General features: G+C 43.3%; 1 long non-coding RNA gene across 4 annotated transcripts in view; it reads left to right on the forward strand.

Annotated features, from left to right (window-relative positions):
• The window catches only part of LOC308610661, a 279,944-nt gene that overhangs the window by 138,857 nt on the left and 119,034 nt on the right, over positions 1–22,053 (forward strand). For 3 of the 4 annotated variants that reach the window (XR_014014600.1, XR_014014602.1, XR_014014603.1), the window contains one exon: positions 5,428–5,502. This is a non-coding gene — a long non-coding RNA (uncharacterized lncRNA). Of the gene's footprint in view, positions 1–1,465; positions 1,605–5,427; positions 5,503–22,053 lie in introns of all 4 variants that reach the window. The other variant, XR_014014601.1, reaches the window with a different exon arrangement.

The raw sequence follows: 22,053 nt of genomic DNA on the forward strand, positions 1-22,053 counted from the left end.
TAGGTTTCCTCAACAGCTATTAAAGCCTGCGGTCATACAAGGTCTCATAGCTATTGTAGAAGACCTAATTGCCCAGGAGGTAATCATTCCTGTACTCGTCCCTGCAGCATGCCAATCTTGCCTGGTTGGAAACCTGGCAGGATGGCGATTTGTCCAGGACTTGGGAGCTGTTAATAAAAATAGTTTTTCCCTGTTTTCCTGTTGTTCCAAACCTAGCCACCGTTCTGTCACAAGCTTTAACTGACTTGAAATGGTTTACTGTTGGAGACCTTTGTTCACCTTTCTTCAGCATCCCGGAGGCCCAACAGCCAATATCTACATGCCTTTACTTGGAACAATCAACAATATACCTGCACTTTTATGCCTCAAGGGTTCACTGGGACCCCTTCTTTTTTCCTCCCAAGTACTTCACCAAGATTTAAGAACCCTCTAGTTCCCTGAGAAATCAGCCTTTTTACCATATGGAGATAACCTCCTGCTGTACTCAGCTACTGTAAAGATTCCATAAGGCTTTCATAAAAGATTCCATTTATTTGCTGCAACAGTTAGCTGAGAAAGAACACAAAGGAAAAATTACAATTATCCATAGACGCTGTTCATTACCTAGGACGTATTCTAAGCACTGAAGGAATTCAGCTATCTCCAGAGAGAATTAGGCTGATACAGGAACTTCCTAGACTCACAACTAAGTGCTAGCATTGTGGATTTCTAGGTTTAGCTGGTTATTGCAAGCTCTGGGTTCCAAATTTTTCTGTTACCTCTTCCACTCTATGAACTTGTTAAAGATTTAGTTCCTGAACCCTTTGCTTGGGAAGATAAACATAAGCAGGTTTTTATAAGGCTAAAACAAGCACTGCAAGAGCTGCCTGCCTTAGGGTTACCCAAATGATCAGGTTCAGGTTGATCCGGAAACTTTTTTTTTTTTTTTTTTTTTTTTGCTGTACGCGGGCCTCTCACTGTTGTGGCTTCTCCCGTTGCGGAGCACAGGCTCCAGACACGCAGGCTCAGCGGCCATGGCTCACGGGCCCAGCCACTCTGCGGCATGTGGGACCCTCCCGGACCCGGGCACGAACCCGTGTCCCCTGCATCGGCAGGTGAACTGTCAACCACTGCGCCACCAGGGAAGCCCGATCCGGATACTTTAAGGTGAGATCTCCACTGGAGGCAAAGTATATTAGCCCTTTTAAGTGCGAAAAGAGATCTCTACTTAATAGATTAACTTTAGGTTATTCAGAACCTTTTACTTTATTTGTGCATGAAAGGCATAATCAGGCCGCGCAGAACTGTGTGAGCATGGTAGTAAACATAGACCTATTGCCTGTTATAGCATACAACTTGATTCAGTTGCTTTTGCCTGTCTCGGTTGTCTTAAGGTTATAGCCACAACTGCAAGTTTAGTGGCAGCCTTGGCAGATTTGACTCTAGAAAATGAAGTTTATTTGCAAACTGCACACATTGTCCACAGTCTTCTTAACGCTGAATTGACAACATTTCTCTGCAAGTATCACTAGATTAACTTCCTGTGAAATCCTGCTTTCACCACCTAACCTTTAAACGTCACACCGTTCTCAATCCTGCTACACTACTACCTCTGTCTCACAAAGGTGAGGGCCATGACTGTAAGGTAACAGTGTCCCATGGGAATTCCCTGGTAGTCCATTGGTTAGGACTCCGAGCTTCCACTGCAGGGAGCGCGGGTTGGATCTCTGGTCGAGGAACTAAGATCCCACGAGCCACATGGCGCGGCCCAAAACAAAAACAAAACAAACAAACAGAAAACAGTGTCCCATTTTGTGATACCGTGTCCTGAGTAAAGATGTTACCAAGTCCAAGCTTGCTCTGCTTGCCGCACGACAGGCCATAAATCGGAGATGAGGTGTTGAGGCAAGGAATATGACTTTATTCGGAAAGCCAGCAGACCGACAAGATGGCAGAGTAAAGTCTCAAAATCACCATCTTATCGGGGTTTGGGTGCCCGTTTCTTTTATAATACAGAGATGGGGAGGAGATGAGGAGGTAAAGTAAGAAGGCCATAGGTTTTGTGAATAGCCCCTCGAATGGCCAGCCTCGGGGAGGAGATGTGTTAATTTCTTCTTAATTGTAGCCATCCACAGGTGGAAGGAGTCCATATGTTTCCCTGAACAAAGGCACTTTGGTTTAACATTCAGACAGAGCGACAGGGTTCCCCGAGGCAGGCCATTATGTACAGGTACAGACAGTATCCTTTTAGTGAACAAAAGCAGCAGAAGGCAAAGGTTAAAGTAAAAGGAACAGATCCAACGTGTAGTCAGATTTGGCTCTTCCCTGTTACAATTCCCTACTGTCAATGTCCATCCCACAGTCTTGTGGATAAAAGGGGGTGACGGCCCTTCTAATTGCTTCGTCAGATGGATCTTTCCGGGAGTGTCCACCATTGGTGCCAATGTTCCAAACGTTGGGTTTTTGTTTTTTTTGTTCCTCTCTGGAAAGTGTGTCCTTTACACCTGTAGCCTTAAAAAAATATTCTCAGCCTAAAAGTTGAGAGTTATGATCGCTTTGATGGGAATTTTGAGGGCTTCAAGCCTGGGAGGCAGCATCTCAAGTTAAGGAATTTAGCACTTTTCTATGTACGGGAAGATGCAAGAGTCTGGGCTCACTGAAATCAGTCATTTGATATGTACCTCAGCTATCCGGGGCCTGTATCCTATATTCTCATATCCTGAGTTTCGTCAGGGCTCACCGGCTCACGTTGGGGGGCTGTAGTCGCTAATGACTGATGTGTGAGGAAATATTCCATTTCTCAGATCCTCTCCTCTTGGTCAGGATTTTTTTTTTTTTTTTTTTTTTTGCTGTACGCGGGCCTCTCACTGCTGCGGCCTCCCCCGCCGCGGAGCACAGGCTCCGGACGCGCAGGCCCAGCAGCCATGGCTCACGGGCCCAGCCACTCCACAGCATGCGGGATCCTCCCGGACCGGGGCACGAACCCGTGTCCGCTGCATTGGCAGGCGGACTCTCAACCACTGCGCCACCGGGAAAGCCCTTGGTCAGGATTTTGACCAATATTTGGGAGACATTTCAGGATCAAATTTTGTCCCACGGCGCTGGGAGGCTCATCCCAGGTCAGGGGAGAATTCTTGTTATGCCACTCCAGGTGCTAGTTTTTGGATTAGGCCCTATTGATAATTAAAGATCTTCTGGATCCTCTATCTAATTATGATCCAGGAGACATTTTCCCTTGTTGCTTTCTCTTGTACCTAGAATCACACTATTACAATTATTTCATGTTATAAATGTGGTCTATTTCCTCAAGATGTTTAGCCATTGAAGTATTGTTGGAGGCCTGGTTACATACTGGGTAAGAGACTGGAAGAGACACCAATCTTATAAAGTAGACAGGATATAAGTAATGCAGCTAGTACCGTTAACAAAGACACAGTACAGCAGGGAGACACAAAGAGCAAACAATCTGGAAACAAAGAACAATGATCAGTATAACTACTTGTAATCCAATAGCAATAGCGAGCGACCAGAGGTACCATAACTGATTTAGTGAGCCATCCGCTGTTTCAGTGTACCAGCAGTGCGTACTTAGACATGCATGGCTTAATCTTCGAGACAAGCATATGCTACTGGCAGGACCACCCATGTAGAGAGAAAAAGATAAATGTTTCAATTCTGCTTACAAGGGTATAATTTAACAAATTACTGTAAGTCATAATTAGTTTAAGGGGAGCGTTTTGCTTACACCTGGAAAACACAGATTTAAAACAGTCATTTCTCAGATAGAAACCATAAAAATTATAACCAAAATTATAACCATAATTATAACCCTTTTACCCAGGCATGTGCAACTAATCATTTTTGTTAACAGCTTTATGAAGCCATCAGGTTTCCCATTAGAATTCTTCAAGTTCTTACCCAGTTCACCTTTATGGTTTGAAAATCAGAAACTTGTATTTATCCAAAGGTCCTTTCTATAAATCTTCTTGAAGAGGAAGCATTTTTGCAAAGGCATCAGAGTGAAACCATAACTGTCTACAATGGCGAAAGACTTAAGAAGGCACGTTTAAATCTGATGACAGTGCAATTGACAAAGTAACGTGGTTACTGCGGTGACATGCAACACTTTCAGATAATAAAGAGAATTCTGACTGGTAACATTTTACCAGGACATACCAAATTTTAGGAACTCCATATAATCTGTAGAATACCTTTGTCACTTGGCATACAATATAACCTAAGAAGATTTATTGCTTATTTGACAACACTTCCCGTGTAATTCAACCTAATTAGTTAATATCTCTCTTTGGGGTGTTTCAAGGGCCCTTTGAAGCACCCCAAAGTTAGCTAGAGGTCAAAGGAACTTCATTATAATTTGATTTGGGAAGTTTTGTCAAAAAAATAAGAAAAGAGTTTAAAACAGTCAGATAGGGTCACATGTCACTGTGAAACAATAGTTATTCACTTAGCCAAAGTAACAATAAAAGATTTCAAAGGCAAGTACAGAACAGATCTCTTAAAAGGTAGAAAAACTTAAAATCTGGTATCAAAGGCAGTCCAAAATCTTAAGAAACCTTGTCTTCTTAACAGAGAGAAAAGCGAAATTCAAGTTGTGCACCAGCTTACTTTTAAAATGTATTTACTCAATTAAACTTATTTTAAACTTAGTCCTGACCACGTACAGAACTCTTTTTTTCAGGGTCCACTTTCCATAAACGTCCTGTCACTTACTTTAGCACAATTCTGACTTTCAAGTGGTCAAATACCTGGAGAGATTAATTTTAGATAGATCTTCCTAAAAGATAAGTATTTTAAAAAGTTCACCTAAAGCTCTTATCTCATTTGCCTTTTCTTTCCTTAAAAGTTTCTTCACATCAAGTTATTTCCTTGCTGACAAATTTGCAACAAATATAACAAGATTTTATTTAGCTTATATTAAAGCTAGGCACACTAAAAGTATTATACTTAATGTTGATGACTCTAACAGTATGTCTATATTAATTAGATCAACAAATGAACGTTAATACCAGGTCTTAATTAATACTGAATATTTCCCAGTTCACATGAACCTGAAGGTCATTTAGCTCAGTTTCTCTTGTATTTAGAATAGTTTGGTGTGTAAGTGCATACTTTTCTTTAAGCCAATTAAATAGAGCTCATCCACAAATCAACCTCAGCAATGTTATCCAAAGACAAAGACACATACAAGGACACAAACATACAGAGACGTCATGGTTGTCATTTCAGAATTTCAGCACTGAGTCAGGTACAGCCATGTGAAGCCCATCAGTTTACAAAGAGAGGTTGGATTCAAATTAGGTTTCTGGCAGATGGAACAAATCAAACTCACTTGTCTAGATGGCTGAATTTTTACAGAAAAGACACTTAGGTTTTTTTATTTATCCTTGATAAGTCAGTTTCTAAATTACTTTACCCTCTTTCAAAAAGGTGCATTTTAAAAAGATGGCAGAGATGAGAGTTCCTGAGAAGACCAGAAAGGACGTTTGCATCTCAAAGATACAGGCAAGTTTTTCCTAGGATGACTTTGTTTCCCCTTTGTTTAATATTTACAAGCCTCTTAAGATAAACAGGGAGGGTTTGGGGAGTGGTATCTATTGGAGAGTCAATCAACTCGTTCCCCACTGTCAAAGTTCCCTGGGGCTCCTGTGGGGCAGTTAGAATCGGACGCCTCAAGTCCAAGGGAGTCCCCTGGCCTCTTATAGGATGTCCGCACAAGGGAACTTGCCCTGCCGTGGATGTGGCTCCCGGTCCAAATTGGGTGGCCTGTGGAGTCTTCGATGGTGATACTAAATCAGGCTCCTGTCCTCTGGGGGTTAACACAGAAACTTCTATTTGATCCCCGTGGGTAGGGGAAACAGGAGGTGGTGAATATGATGGCGGCATGGGGGGAGGGTGGGCAGTTGGAAGAACTGCCGGTGCAGCTTGCTGTTTTGCAAAACACTTCTAACTTTAGCGAGATCCTATAAAAATTGAGTGAGCCATTTAGGGGCTACCGCCCTTCTGATCCTATATTTTGGGTCCACACCCTATTACAATAGTATACCATGTCTTTCTTAGTCATAGGCTCAGGGCTATGTTACACCCATTTATCTACTATAGGCCCCAAAGGGCTCTCCTTCAGGGTAGATGGAGTATTTCCCATTTTGTACTTCCCATTTTGTACACCAAAACGCAAAAGACGCAAACAAATTCTGGCATCAGTGCACACAAAACCAAGACCAAAACCAACGAACCAGTTCCCAGATCGGTTCTGAGGGGGTGTAGTGGTGTAGAGAGCAGCCGTCTGGTGCAGAAGCCCACAGGCAGCTAGGAGGAGCTGTGTTAGTCCAAAGGCTTCGGGACACATAGTCCATTCTCAGCCCAGAAGGAGCAGCCAGGGGGAACCAGTGGGAGAGCTTGACTAATTGAGCTTTGTGCCTGCTATAAAGCTTATTGTTTAGCTCTTCGCCAGTAAACTATGGAGGGTTTGTACATGGCTGCATAAATGGGTCTAAGAATGATGGACAAGTGTGGTATTTGTTGCCTCCAAAGTGTGGAGAGACCTAAGTAAGCCGTGTTGGGCTTGCTATAGTGTGTTGGGGGGCTGAATAGTTAACAGCTGAGGTTTAGCTGCAAGAGGAATTTCCTGGCTTTTAGAGGATCAGTTAATGCCCAGAAATTTAATAGTTGTGGACAGCCCTTGAATTTTATGTGGGGCAATAAATAGCCCACCTGTATGTTATAGATGGGTCACCAACCATGTTAGGGCCTTGTGCACCAGTCTCCTGAGGGGCTCTGGATTAGAACATCAGTATAGTGCCAGACGGTGCAAGGGGACACCAGGTCTTGCCATCAAAGACTGTGGGCAATAGCTGGGCTGTTAAGATAGCCAGTAGGCAGACAGGTTAAAACATACTGGGTGCCTTCTGAAGTAAAAGTAGACTGCAGCTGGGACTCCTTAATAACTGGTACTGAATAGAACATAATAGCTAGATTGTCACAGCAAAGTAATTCCCTGGAGCCCTTTGGATATCCTTAATGAACTGGACAGTGTTGGAAATGGGAGCCTTAAGAGTGGGGATCAGCATTTATATTTCAGTAGTTGATTATAAGGCACCACTCATTAATAGCAGGCTTTAATAGCAGCCAAATGGGGAAATTGAAAAGGAGAAATGGTGTGTTTAATGACTTCTTTTCTTCATAAATTCTGAATTATGGGCTGCAATCCCATAGCCCCCTGTCATACATGTTATTGGGGGATATTTACTGTCCTAGGTGGCAGTCTTATGGGCTCCCAATTTCAGCTTCCACCAGGAAGGCCAGGAATTTGGGTTTGTTCCAAATGGCGTTGCAGTATATCAAGGCATCCATAGCTGTAACGGGAAAGGGTGGGGCCAGAGGGGCTACCACCCCTAAAAGATTTTTAATAAAGATTGTTTCAGTAGTGACATTCAATGGAAGTTGAATGCTTTCTACTCCCCTGACTACTATGCCTTGTAATCTAAAGTGTGGCCCTTGCTTATAATTGGAGGGGTTCCCAGGAGGCACTGTAATTTGAGCTCCAGTTGCCAATGAGAGCCATAAGAAAAGTTGTTGATGTGTGTCCCACGGATAATTAGAGAAGTATATGGGCAAGTGTGCCAGAGGAGGGCCACGCTCCAGGGATCTGCCAGGTCCCTAAGGCACAGGCCTTGGCAGAGGTCAGGGTACAGGATTCGGAGAGGTGCCAGCTGCCCATCACTCCAGTCTCCTGAAGAGTCTGCAGCGCCTGAGCAAAAATTTCCAACGTGTGCTTGGGCGGTCTCGAGTTTACGTCATTAGGGACCCCCGATCTCCAGAGCTGCCAATACAGCGAGGTCTGTTAGTCATCTCATGAAGGATGGAGCTGTGTGATGGCACCACCCCTTGGTGGAGACCGGTAAGGGTCCCAGAAGTCCCTATATCCCTTAAGCGTCCTCTGCTGGGTTCCTGGCCAATGGGGCAGCGGGGCCCATGTGCGAGATTTGGGGCTTCAGAAAAATTATCTTTTTCGTATCCAGCTACAACATGGATGCAGCCCCATGCCTGTTGGACTGTATCTGACGTTTCTTTGAATTGTAACAGCATGGCTTTATAATTAGGGGGAGCACCCTTCTCCCCCTTCCCTTGGACAAATTTTTTCTAGAAAAATTTGCCTTTCTATCATGGTATAGTTACATGTCTCTGTTTCTTGTTCATGCTGGTCATCCGATGTTTCGGTGCAATGGATGGTGACAGGGAACACCTGGAATGGAGTTTCCTCTTCCTGACTCCTATGCTGCCACTTCCTGTTTAGGGTGTCCCAGTCAGCCTGGGTGGGGTCAAGGGATGATTTGCAACAGCAGCAAGAAATGCAGCAACATAGGAGGCACTTACCTCAGCGGCATTTGCCCGTTCAGGGTACCATGATGCCCCTGGTAGAGCTGCCTCTATCATCGGTTAGGGCTGTGTGGGGAACTCTTGGATGTATGTTTAGGGTATAGGATGGTTTGGGGTAATAGTAAAGCGGTGTAGAGACTGTGTATGTGTGATCTGGGGAGAGATGAGGGGCATGAGTGACTTTGTGAGTGTACGGTTGGTGTAGCATGGTGTGGCTGGGTGGTGGACTGCTTCTGGGTGTTTTGAGGCTATGTGTGCAGGCATTTGAGAAGAGGTAGGGGTATGCATTTTAATGCTTTGTGTGTTGGATCTGTGTGTATTCAGAGTGCAGGGGTTATACACATGCTCATCCTGTAGGGTAAGAGTTCAGGGAGTGTATTTTTGATGCGGAGGAATTTGCAGAGATTGGGGTTGTCAGTGTAAATTGGGGCTGCCAGCTGTGTGTGTATAATCAGGGGATATGACAGAGGCTGTTTATAGTATCTCAAGAGGGAGATGGGTGTATGTTTGTATTGGGGGTGTGAGGTCATGATGTGTTCTGGGGGGAGTATTTAGGAGAAGGTTGGAAATGTTGTGTCTCTCTGATGGTATTTTGTGTTTGTCTCAGCTTCTGAGGCATTGTACATACGTGGATGTTGACAGCTGTGTGGGGACTGTATGTGTTCTATTTGGATTTTGGGGGCTGTGTCTTATATTAAGAAGTATGTGAGTTAGGTTTGAATATATTTGGCTATTGTTGAAGGGTTTGTGTGTTTGCATTGAGGGGTTATATGGGGTTGGGTGGATTTTTGTGGGGTATGAGGATTTAGGTGTTTGATTATCAGGGGCCGTTGGGGGTGAGTTTTTGTATTCAAGACCGTGGCTGTGATTTTATTGGGGTTTGTAGTGCATGTATATTGGAGCAGGAGGGTTCTGGGCACACAGTCAGGCATCTGCTTATAAGTAGGGAGTTTGTGTGTTTGAGGATGTTTGGAGCTCTGTGGGGCTGTGTGATGGTGGCACAGGCGACTGTGGGCAGGTGGAGTGTGTGTTGGGCTGGAAGGGAAACTCGAGGGCCTGTTGGGGACTGTGAGGCGCCCATGTGAACACCCACGTGGACTGACCTTTGTTCCTTCTGATCTTCTATGGCTTGTACGCATCCTGATCTTCTGTGGCAGCTACTCCCCTGGAATGGTCAGTGATACTCTGCTCATTCTTAGCCAGATGAGTCAGGAAATGTCACTTCCTCTGGCAGCTGGATGTGCCTCTTGGAAGTGAGTGGTCCTGGGTCCAGGGTGCAGGACTGGTGGACAGATGCAGAGTGAAGCTGATTCCCCCATGAGCCCTCTCCTCAGTGAGGTGGCCAGGAGGTCAGGGCTGTATCTCCAGAAGGTCAGACATGGCCAGTGCTCTCTAGAATGTGCTGGAGAGGCCAACTCGTTGAACGCACCCTGCCAGGACATAAACAGACCCCGAGGACAATTCCTAAGGGAGAAGTCTATACCTGCCCATCTTCCACTTTCTCCTTTGGATGGCCTCTACCACAAGGTAAAAGCTAAGCCCCCTCACACGGCCTTTCTTGGCCTGGTCTTACTGACCGGCCAGTCTCTCCCCACATCCTGGCTCACTATGGGCCCTCTGGTGATACCAGCAAGAGGGCCCCCTGCATGTCAGTTCTCACCTCCTTCCCTTGGCCCATGCTGCCCTTGCTGTTTGTCCTGCTCTTACTCCCCCAAGGCTGTTAAGTCACGCTGTCCAGGTGGGAGGGATCCATTGGAAATGCACATTTGAGTAATTACTGCATCACCTGAGTCTCCAGCATGTGCCAGGCACTATGACGCTTGCCAAATCCACAAAAACCCCACAAAGCGGATATGCTATTAGTTGCACTTTGCAGGTGATGATGCTGAGGTTCAGAGGTGAGCAACCATGACCAAGTACCCTGTATGTACCAGAATATCAATCAGACTGGTCAACGTATCCAATAAAGCCAAACATTAGTCTGATCAGGACACCTAGATGCAAGGCTGTAAAGGCGCAAAATATGTCCCAGCACGAGAAAGAGCAGTGCCAAGTACCCCAGCAGAGAAGCAGTGTTCATATCTTGCTTTCTTAATTGAAATAACTGCACATCAACCCACAATTTCCTACTCTGTTAATAGGAGAAAAATACCAATGTGCGTTGTCCTGTAAAACTACCTCAAAAGAATATGTATGATCCCAAATGCTTTAGTAATGACCCCAAATCATCATCATGAAGTTGGGATACTTCTTAAAACACTGCAAGTCTTACACACTGGCATATAGAATCTGTAAAGTCAGTTCTTTGGGTAATGATGGTAGACAGAAGTGGCCCAGAAGGACAGAAGACAGAAAATAGAGCAGAAACTATTTGTCCAGAGGTGACAATGGGTCATAGCCAAGGTTCAAGCATTGCGAGGGAGGTGGTGAAAATAGTAATGGGCATAGAGTGTAATAAGTCAAGGATATCTAATGTAGTTTCTAATGAATGTTTGTGAAAGACATATAACTAAAAAGATAATAGGCTGGGAGGTGAAATAATACAAAACATTTGATATATTTTTTACAAGGATAAAAGAAGATAGAAATGAACATTAAAGAAGTAGGTCTTTAGAAATAGAAAATAGAAAAACTATAAGATGGTTAATAACCTCACAACATGATGAGGCAACTTAGATTTATTTTGTTTAAATAAATTGGTAGACTATATTTACAGTAGTTTTAAGTTTAAAGAGAATTTTTGAGCAGAGTATAGAGTTCCCATACACCCCCTCACATCTATTCCCCAAACCACAGTTTCCCGTATTATTAACGTCTTGCATTAGTGTGGGGGCATTTTTTTTACAATTGATGAGCCAATGTTCATACATTATTATTAACTAATATCCATAGTTTACATTACAGTTTACTCTGTTGTATATCCTATGGGTTTTGACGAATGTATGACAAGCATTGACCATTACAGTATCATACAGAATAGGTTAAGTGCCCTACGTTTTCCAGGATGTCATATAGCCGAAATCATACAGTATGTATCCATTTCAGGTTGGCATCTTTCATTTAGCAATATGCGTTTAGGGTTCCTCCATGTCTCTTCCATTTAGTACTCTTATAGCTCAAGGTGCCATAACATAATACTATAGGCTTAGTGACTTTAACAACTCACAGTTCTAGAGGCTTGGAAGTCTAAACTCATGGTGCTGGCCAATTCAGTGCCTGGTGAGGGCTCTCTTGCTGGCTTGCAGACAACTGTCTTTTCACTGTGTCCTCACATGTTGGAGAGAGACAGAAAACATTCTCTGGTTTCTTCTTATAGGGGCACTAACAGAGCCTAATCCTCAAGACATCATTTAATCTAATTACCTGCCAAAGGCCCCATCTCCAAATACCATCACTTTGTTAGAGCTTGAATGTATGAATTTTGGGGGGACAGAACTCAGTTGACAGTCTCATTCTTCTAACAGTATAAAATATGACTAATAAAGAAAGCTCATCATTAAATTATCTCTTTTCTAGCAATACATAGATATTTACTTGCTTTTTTAAACCATTTATATTTTTTATTTTTACATCTTTATTGGAATATAATTGCTTTACAATGGCATGTCAGTCTCTGATTTATAACAAAGCGAATCAGTCATACATATACATATGTTCCCATATCTCTTCCCTCTTGCGTCTCCCTCCCTCCCACCCTCCCTATCCCACCCCTCTAGGTGGTCACAAAGCACCGAGCTGATCTCCCTGTGCCATGTGGCTGCTTCGCACTAGCTATCTATTTTACGTTTGGTAGTGTATATATGTCCATGCCACTTTCTCACTTTGTCACAGCTTCCCCTTCCCCTTCCCCATATCCTCAAGTCCATTCTCGAGTAGGTCTGTGTCTTTATTCCTGTCTTACCCCTAGGTTCTTCATGACATTTTTTTTACATATTAATTGGAGTATAATTGCTTTACAATGGTGTGTTAGTTTCTGTTTTATAACAAAGTGAATCAGCTATACATATACATATGTTCCCATATCTCTTCCCTCTTGCGTCTCCCTCCCTCCCACCCTCCCTATCCCACCCCTCCAGGTGGTCACAAAGCACCGATCTGATCTCCCTGTGCTATGCGGCTGCTTCCCACTAGCTAGCGACCTTATATTTGGTTGTGTATCACAGCTTACCCTTCCCCCTCCCCATATCCTCAAGTCCATTCTCTAGTAGGTCTGTGTCTTTTTTTTTTTTTTTTTCGGTACGCGGGCCTCTCACTATTGTGGCCTCTCCCGTTGCGGAGCACAGGCTCTGGACGCGCAGGCTCAGAGGCCATGGCTCACGGGCCCAGCCACTCCGCGGCATGTGGGATCTTCCTAGACCGGGGCACGAACCCGTGTCCCCTGCATCGGCAGGCAGACTCTCAACCACTGCACCACCAGGGAAGCCCCAGGTCTGTGTCTTTATTCCTGTCTTACCCCTAGGTTCTTCATGACACTTTTTTTCTTAAATTCCATATATATGTGTTAGCATACGGTATTTGTCTTTCTCTTTCTGACTTACTTCACTCTGTATGACAGACTCTAGGTCCATCCACCTCACTACAAATAACTCAATTTCATTTCTTTTTATGGTTGAGTAATATTCCATTGTATATATGTGCCACATCTTCTTTATCCATTCATCTGATGATGGACACTTAGGTTGTTTCCATCTCCGGGCTATTGTAAATAGAGCTGCAATGAACATTTTGGTACATGACTCTTTTTGAATAATGGTTTCCCCAGGGTATATGCCCAGTAGTGGGATTGCTGGGTCATATGGTAGTTCTATTTGTAGTTTTTTAAGGAACCTCCATACCGTTCTCCATAGTGGCTGTACCAATTCACATTCCCACCAGCAGTGCAAGAGTGTTCCCTTTTCTCCACACCCTCTCCAGCATTTATTGTTTCTAGATTTTTTGATGATGGCCATTCTGACTGGTGTGAGATGATATCTCATTGTTGTTTTGAGTTGCATTTCTCTAATGATTAATGGTGTTGAGCATTCTTTCATGTGTTTGTTGGCAGTCTATATATCTTCTTTGGAGAAACGTCTATTTAGGTCTTCTGCCCATTTTTGGATTGGGTTGTTTGTTTTTTTCTTATTGAGCTGCATGGGCTGCTTATAAATTTTGGAGATTAATCCTTTGTCCGTTGCTTCATTTGCAAATATTTTCTCCCATTCTGAGGGTTGTCTTTTGGTCTTGTTTATGGTTTCCTTTGCGGTGCAAAAGCTTTTAAGTTTCATTAGGTCCCATTTGTTTATCTTTGTTTTTATTTCCATTTCTCTAGGAGGTGGGTCCAAAAGGACCTTGCTGTGATTTATGTCATGGAGTGTTCTGCCTATGTTTTCCTCTAAGAGTTTGATAGTTTCTGGCCTTACATTTAGGTCTTTAATCCATTTTGAGCTTATTTTTGTGTATGGTGTTAGGGAGTGATCGAATCTCATACTTTTACATGTCCCTGTCCAGTTTTCTCAGCACCACTTATTGAAGAGGCTGTCCTTTCTCCACTGTACATTCCTGCCTCCTTTATCAAATATAAGGGGACCATATGTGCGTGGGTTTACCTCTGGGCTTTCTATCCTGTTCCATTGATCTATATTTCTGTTTTTGTGCCAGTACCATACTGTCTTGATTACTGTAGCTTTGTAGTATAGTCTGAAGTCAGGGAGCCTGATTCCTCCAGCTCCATTTTACGTTCTCAAGATTGCTTTGGCTGTTCAGGGTCTTTTGTGTTTCCATACAAATTGTGATATTTTTTGCTCTAGTTCTGTGAAAAATGCCAGTGGTAGTTTGATAGGGATTGCATTGAATCTGTAGATTGCTTTGGGTAGTAGAGTCATTTTCACAATGTTGATTCTTCCCATCCAAGAACATGGTACATCTCTCCATCTATTTGTATCATCTTTAATTTCTTTCATCAGTGTCTTATAATTTTTTGCATACAGGTCTTTTGTCTCCTTAGGTAGGTTTATTCCTAGAAATTTTATTCTTTTTGTTGCAGTGGTAAATGGGAGTGTTTCCTTGATTTCACTTTCAGATTTTTCATCATTAGTGTATAGGAATGCCAGAGATTTCTGTGCATTAATTTTGTATCCTGCAAGTTTACCAAATTCATTGATTAGCTCTAGTAGTTTTCTGGTAGCATCTTTAGGATTCTCTATGTATAGTATCATGTCATCTGCAAACAGTAACAGCTTTACTTCTTCTTTTCCGATTTGGATTCCTTTTATTTCCTTTTCTTCTCTGATTGCTGTGGCTAAAACTTCCAAAACTGTGTTGAATAAGAGTGGTGAGAGTGGGCAACCTTGTTTTGTTCCTGATCTTACTGGAAACGCTTTCAGTTTTTCACCATTGAGGACGATGCTGGCTGTGGGTTTGTCATATATGGCCTTTATTATGTTGAGGAAAGTTCCCTCTATGCCTACTTTCTGCAGGTTTTTTATCATAAATGGGTGTTGAGTTTTGTCGAAAGCTTTCTCTGCATCGATTGAGATGATCATATGGTTTTTCTCCTTCAGTTTGTTAATGTGGTGTATCACGTTGATTGATTTGCGTATATTGAAGAATGCTTGCATTCCTGGAATAAACCCCACTTGATCATGGTGTATGATCCTTTTAATGTGCTGTTGGATTCTGTTTGCTAGTATTTTGTTGAGGATTTTTGCATCCATGTTCATCAGTGATATTGGCCTGTAGTTTTCTTTCTTTGTGACATCCTTGTCTGGTTTTGGTGTCAGGGTGATGGTGGCCTTGTAGAATGAGTTTGGGAGTGTTCCTCCTTCTGCTATATTTTGGAAGAGTTTGAGAAGGATAGGTGTTAGCTTTTCTCTAAATGTTTGATAGAATTCACCTGTGAAGCCATCTGGTCCTGGGTTTTTGTTTGTTGGAAGATTTTTAAGCACAGTTTCAATTTCAGTGCTTGTGATTGGTCTGTTCATATTTTCTATTTCTTCCTGATTCAGTCTTGGCAGGTTGTGCATTTCTAAGAATTTGTCCATTTCTTCCAGGTTGTCCATTTTATTGGCATAGAGTTGCTTGTAGTAATCTCTCCTGAGCTTTTGTATTTCTGCAGTGTCAGTTGTTACTTCTCCTTTTTCATTTCTAATTCTATTGATTTGAGTCTTCTCCCTTTTTTTCTTGATGAGTCTGGCTAATGGTTTATCAATTTTGTTTATCTTCTCAAAGAACCAGCTTTTAGTTTTATTGATCTTTGCTATCGTTTCCTTCATTTCTTTTTCACTTATTTCTGATCTGATTTTTATGATTTCTTTCCTTCTGCTAACTTTGGGGTTTTTTTGTTCTTCTTTCTCTAATTGCTTTAGGTGCAAGTTTAGGTTGTTTATTCGACATGTTTCCTGTTTCTTAAGGTAGGATTGTATTGCTAAAAACTTCCCTCTTAGAACTGCTTTTGCTGCCTCTCCTAGGTTTTGGGTTGTCGTGTCTCCATTGTCATTTGTTTCTAGGTATTTTTTGATTTCCTCTTTGATTTCTTCAGTGATCACTTCGTTATTAAGTAGTGTATTGTTTGGCCTCCATGTGTTTGTATTTTTTACAGCTCTTTTCCTGTAATTGATATCTAGTCTCATAGCATTGTGGTCGGAAAAGATACTTGATACAATTTCAATTTTCTTAAATTTACCAAGGCTTGATTTGTGACCCAAGATATGATCTATCCTGGAGAATGTTCCATGAGCACTTGAGAAAAATGTGTATTCTTTTGTTTTTGGATGGAATGTCCTATAAATACCAGTTAAGTCCATCTTGTTTAATGTATCATTTAAAGCTTGTGTTTCCTTATTTATTTTCATTTTGGATGATCTGTCCATTGGTGAAAGTGGGGTGTTAAAGTTCCCTACTATGAATGTGCTACTGTCGATTTCCCCTTTTATGGCTGTTAGTATTTGCCTTATGTATTGAGGTGCTCCTATGTTGGGTGCCTAAATATTTAAAATTGTTATATCTTCTTCTTGGATCGATCCCTTGATCATTAGGTAGTGTCCTTCTTTGTCTCTTCTAATAGTCTTTATTTTAAAGTCTATTTTGACTGATATGAGAACTGCTACTCCAGCTTTCTTTTGGTTTCCATTTGCATGGAATATCTTTTTCCATCCCCTTACTTTCACTCTGTTTGTGTCTCTAGGTCTGAAGTGGGTCTCTTGTCGACAGCATATATATGGGTCTTGTTTTTGTATCCATTCAGCCAATCTGTGTCTTTTGGTGGGAGCATTTAGTCCATTTACATTTGAGGTAATTATCGATATGTGTGTTCCTATTCCCATTTTCTTAATTGTTTTGGGTTCGTTATTGTAGGTCTTTTCCTTCTCTTGTGTTTCTTGCCTGGAGAAATTCCTTTAGCATTTGTTGTAAAGCTGGTTTGGTGGTGCTGAACCCTCTCAGCTTTTGCTTGTCTGTAAAGGTTTTAATTTCTCCATCAAATCTGAATGAGATCCTTGCTGGGTAGAGTAATCTTGGTTGCAGGTTTTTCTCCTTCAGCACTTTAAAAATGTCCTGCCAGTCCCTTCTTGCTTGCAGAGTTTCTGCTGAAAGATCAGCTGTTAACTTTATGGGGATTCCCTTGTGTGTCATTTGTTGTTTTTCCCTTGCTGCTTTTAATATGTTTTCTTTGTATTTAATTTTTGACAGTTTGATTAATATGTGTCTTGACGTGTTTCTCCTTGGATTTTTCCTGTATGGGACGCTCTGTGCTTCCTGGACTTGATTAGCTATTTCCTTTCCCATATTAGGGAAGTTTTCAACTATAATCTCTTCAAATATTTTCTCAGTCCCTTTCTTTTTCTCTTCTTCTTCTGGAACCCCTATAATTCGAATGTGGGTGCATTTAATGTTGTCCCAGGGGTCTCTGAGACTGTCCTCAGTTCTTTTCATTCTTTTTTCTTTATTCTGCTCTGCAGTAGTTATTTCCACTATTTTATCTTCCAGGTCACTTATCCGTTCTTCTGCCTCAGTTATTCTGCTATTGATCCAATCTAGAGTATTTTTAATTTCACTTATTGTGTTGTTCAAAAAGAGGAAAAGGGGAAAAAATCATAAATCTTGCTCTCAAAGTCCACCTCCTCAAGTTGGGATGATTCCTTGTCTATCCATGTATTCCACAGATGCAGGGTACAAGTTGATTGTGGAGCTTTAATCCACTGCTTCTGAGGCTGCTGGGAGGGATTTTCCTTTCTCTTCTTTGTTCTCACAGCTCCCGGGTCTCAGCTTTGGATTTGGCCCCGCCTCTGCATGTAGGTCGCTGGAGGGCGTCTGTTCTTCGCTCAGACAGGACGGGGTTAAAGGAACAGCTGCTTTGGGGACTCTGACTCACTCAGGCCTGGGGGAGGGAGGGGTACGGAGTGCGGGGTGAGCCTGCGGCAGCAGAAGCCGGCGTGACGTTGCACCAGCCCGAGGCGCGCCGTGCACTCTCCCGGGGAAGCCATCCCTGGATCCCGGGACCCCGGCAGTGGCAGGTTGCACAGGCTCCCCGGAAAGGGGGCATGGACAGTGGCCTGCGCTCGCACACAGGCCTCTTGGCGGTGGCAGCAGCAGCCCTAGCGTCCCACGCCCGCGCCCGTCTCTGGAGCTCCTTTAAGCAGCGCTCTTAATCCCCTCTCCTCGCGCACCAGGAAACAAAGAGGGAAGAAAAAGTCTCTTGCCTCTTTGGCAGGTCCAGACTTTTTCCAGGCCTCCCTCCCGGCCAGCTGTGGTGCACTAACCCGTTCAGGCTGTGTTCAGGCCGCCAACCCCAGTCCTCTCCCTGCGCGCTCCCGACCGAAACCCGAAACCCGAGCCTCAGCTCCCAGCCCCGCCCTCCCCGGCGGCCGAGCAGACGAGCCTCTCCGGCTGGTGAGTGCCGGTCGGCACCAATCCTCTGTGCGGGAATCTCTCTGCTTTGCCCCCCGCTCCCCTGTTGCTGTGCTCTCCTCCGCTACTCCCAAGCTTTCCCCCTCCGCCACCTGCAGTCTCCGCCCTCGAAGGGGCTTCCTAGTGTGTGGAAACCTTTCCTGCCTCCCAGCTCCTTCCCACTGGCGCAGGTCCCGTCCCTATCCTTTTGTCTCTGTTTATTCTTTTTTCTTTTGCCCTACCCAGGTACATGGGGAGTTTCTTGCCTTTTGGGAGGTCTGAGGTCTTCTGCCAGCGTTCAGTAGGTGTTCTGTAGGAGTTGTTCCACGTGTAGATGAATTTCTGGTGTATCTGTGGGGAGGAAGGTGATCTCCGCGTCTTACTCTTCCGCCATCTTCCCCCAGGCCCCTAAAGAGTTTTATTAGCAACTAATCAAGATGTTTTTTCACAAGGCTCCCGATTAGCTGTTGGTATACTAAGAGTGACTCAGAGTTAGCGTAGTTTCTGATTTCTTTTACATTGTCAATGTGGATGATCATATTTTTACTGCTGGGGGTGGTGGTGGTGGGGAGTGAGGGAATGTTCCTTTCCTGCTCCTGATGTTTCAGTCCTGTCAAGAGAGCTCGTAGGGTCCTATCAGCGCTGCTTCTTTACTGACTCTGCCCCAGGGTGATCAAGTGACTTATACAGAAAGCTTGAAAAGAATTAAGCGTGCATGCTTGCCTTGACTAATTCTGTTCTCTCCCTTGAGAGTGTGAGTGAGTGTCTTCTGTTTCTCTCATTCTGTGTATTACTAGTTAGTAAATCTGCCCAATTCTGCGGTTCAGTTATGTGATCATTTCATTCCAACTGGATTCTCAAGCCAGGGTTATCAACAGTAACAGGAATATTCGGCCCTCCATCTTTTTCTCTTTTCTCTTATTTCCTAATTTATTCCAAACCAAATGGAATGAAGGCATTGTACTTGCTGGAAGGTAATTAGAAGTCCCTAACACTTGGTGCATTACCTGGGAACACTGAGAAATGAAAAGAAAGGAGCTGACATTTTGGAGAGGAAAATGTGCATGTGGAAAATCTTTTGTTACTGCCAAGGAAGGTAGTCTACTGCCTTGGTCTTTAATGTATGGTGGGATGTTGAGGCCTTTGACTGTTTGAAAATATTTAGGTTTGTGCAGTAAACTGCTGAAGCTTAGAAAACGTTTAATGCATGCTGTATAAATGTGCCGTGCTTGCTGGGAGACTAATAAACTTGGAGGCTGAACACAATAGAAATTTACTATCTCACAGTTGTAGAGGCCAGAAGTGTGCTGTCAAGGTGTCAGCAAGGCTGCTCTCCCTACTGATGCTCTAGGGAAGATTCTATCCCTTGCCTCTTTCAGCTTCTGGTGGTTGCCAGCTTCCTTGGCTTGAGGCCACGTCACTCAGTTTTGGTCTGTGTCTTCACATCACCCCCTTTCTGTGTCTGTATCTTCTCTTTTGTGTGTCTCAAATATCCCTCTGCCCTTCTTGTATATTAAGGACAATTGTCATTGTATTTAGGACCCATCCAGCTAACATAGGGTGGAAATCCCATCTCAAGATCCTTAATGATATTTGCAAAACCTTTTTTTTCAAATGAGGTAACCGTCAAGGATTAGGACATGGATATATCCTTTTGGGGGCCACCATCCAACCCACTACACCAGCCATAAGCTACTTTGATTTTGGCTGATGGCTGCAGCTTATGGTGTGGGAGAGTGGCTGTTTCTTTCAAGCCACTTAAGTAAAGGTCTGGCATAAAGAAAAGGGGCGTTAGGGAGTTGCAGGTGACTGAGCAATACCTGGAGCGGAATGAATAAGGCACCTGGAGGGTCTTTAGTATACAGAGACCTTTACCTGGCACTTGACTTGAGAGTGTGCTGGAGTTTACAGGGCAGGAAAGTCTCAGGCAGCCGTCCACCTTGCCTTACTCTTCAGGTACAGTTTTTCCCAAGCAGGCTTGACTGAGACAAAGACTCAATTGTAAGGAAAACATGTTTTATAGAACTTGTCGGCATTGACACATATGGTCTACCGTAGGCTCAAGTGACTCCCAAGCTGACACTGGATTTGTCAATTATATTGGAGAAAGAAATGTTCTCCTAAAGGCAGCCGCCTTTGGTCTATGTAGTTCCATAGCAGGAGGCAGTGAAAATGACCATGGCGGCATAGGACTGTCAAATCTACGCCTCAGACCTGGAGGTGTAATGTTACTCGACAGAACCCATAAACAGTTCAGTACTGCAGTGTAAACAACAAGGTCATCAAAGAGGAAGGCTAACTCAAGAGTCCATGTGTGACAGATGCTCAGGGCTGTGCACTGCACATGGCAAATTCATAGTGACAAATCAAGGTCAAGCTAAAAGTTTCCTCCTGGTTCGAAGTTCGCAGGTCAGAAATTTCAGTTAAATGGCATAGACTAATGGACATTCTAGTGAGGCTAAAACCAAAGAGACTTTATCTTTCTCTCAAATGCCATCGAGTTTCTGCTATGTTCTTTGGTCAAAGTCTTTACTGGATTCCGGGAACAAAAATGTGCCTTGTTTCACTCTTCTAGGAGTGGGGGATTGGCTTGCTTTTGAGATTGTTTTTAAATTTGGGGGATAGTGCTGTAAAATCAAATTGTATCTTAGCAACTCTTTAGACTCTTTAAAAGCATGGTTCATGAGAGGGTTGATAAACTGATAAAACAGCCAAGGCCCTGAGAGACCCACACCTGTGTCAGTGACAGAAGTCCAAGCTACAGATACTGAAGGAGCCCTCAGTCCCATTCAGGCAATGAAAGCCCTGTCACTGAGAATGAACCAAATGTACATTTGGGAGGATTGTTTATGGACGTTTAGGACTTTGGATTTTTAACCCACAGTAACAAGGAAACTTGATTTCAAAATTGGGATTTAATACTTTGGAACCTTAATTCATAAGAGCATGTAATGTGTGCCCTTTTAATTTCTCTGTGAAGAATTTGATACTGGCAAAGGTGTACTTACAAATTTGCAACATTTCTATGATTTCTGAATTGTATTACTGGATGCTTTTATGTATTTAATCTTAGTTTGTCATTTGACCTCATCAAAGGTCTATGGTTAGCTGTGTTGTGGGTGGCTGGTAGAACAAAAAGTTGTTTCTGATCATTGGATATGCGTAGCCTTGGAGTTCATTTGAATTAATGCAATTTCTCACCCATATCAGAGACTTCTGGGTTGAAACTCTAAGGCATCCACCAGCAGTTCCTGGAGGCCACCCAAATGAGTAGCCCCATAAAAGTGTGAGCAGGACTGTCCTGATAAAGGTCTATTCTTTTTCCTGAAGGGAGAGCCATATTCCATTAATTATAGGCTTAAAAGCATCGTTGAGTGGGTTAAGAGATTGAAAAAAACAGGGGAGCATTAGTGACAGTTTCCCTTCTTGTTCCTACGGGTACCAGCATGTGAAGGGAATTTGATTAGTATAACTTTTAACCTCCCTGCTCTTATGTTCACTGACACTGGCTAGGTGAGGTGGCCTACCTGACGGGCAAAGTTGGGAAGAATAACTGGCCATGCTTTGCTCAGTTCTTCTTTCCTTCATCTTGGGAGTGAGTCTGGTGATAGAGAGACAAAAGTTCTCTGCTCCACTGTGGACATGCCCCTCTCACCTGGGTTTGCCTGGAACCAACTTGCTGCAACAAAGTGGGTAAGTCTGGAGAATTCTAGAATTCAGTTGACAGACTCACTTGGCTATGTCATGAAGCCCCATTTTCCAACATGGGCTCTAACAGTAACAAGTGACATAATGTGTGGGCTCCAGTGCAAAATG

Source organism: Mesoplodon bidens, assembly GCF_964165515.1.
Source record: "Mesoplodon bidens genome assembly, chromosome: 2".
Taxonomy (NCBI): Eukaryota; Metazoa; Chordata; class Mammalia; order Artiodactyla; family Ziphiidae; genus Mesoplodon; species Mesoplodon bidens.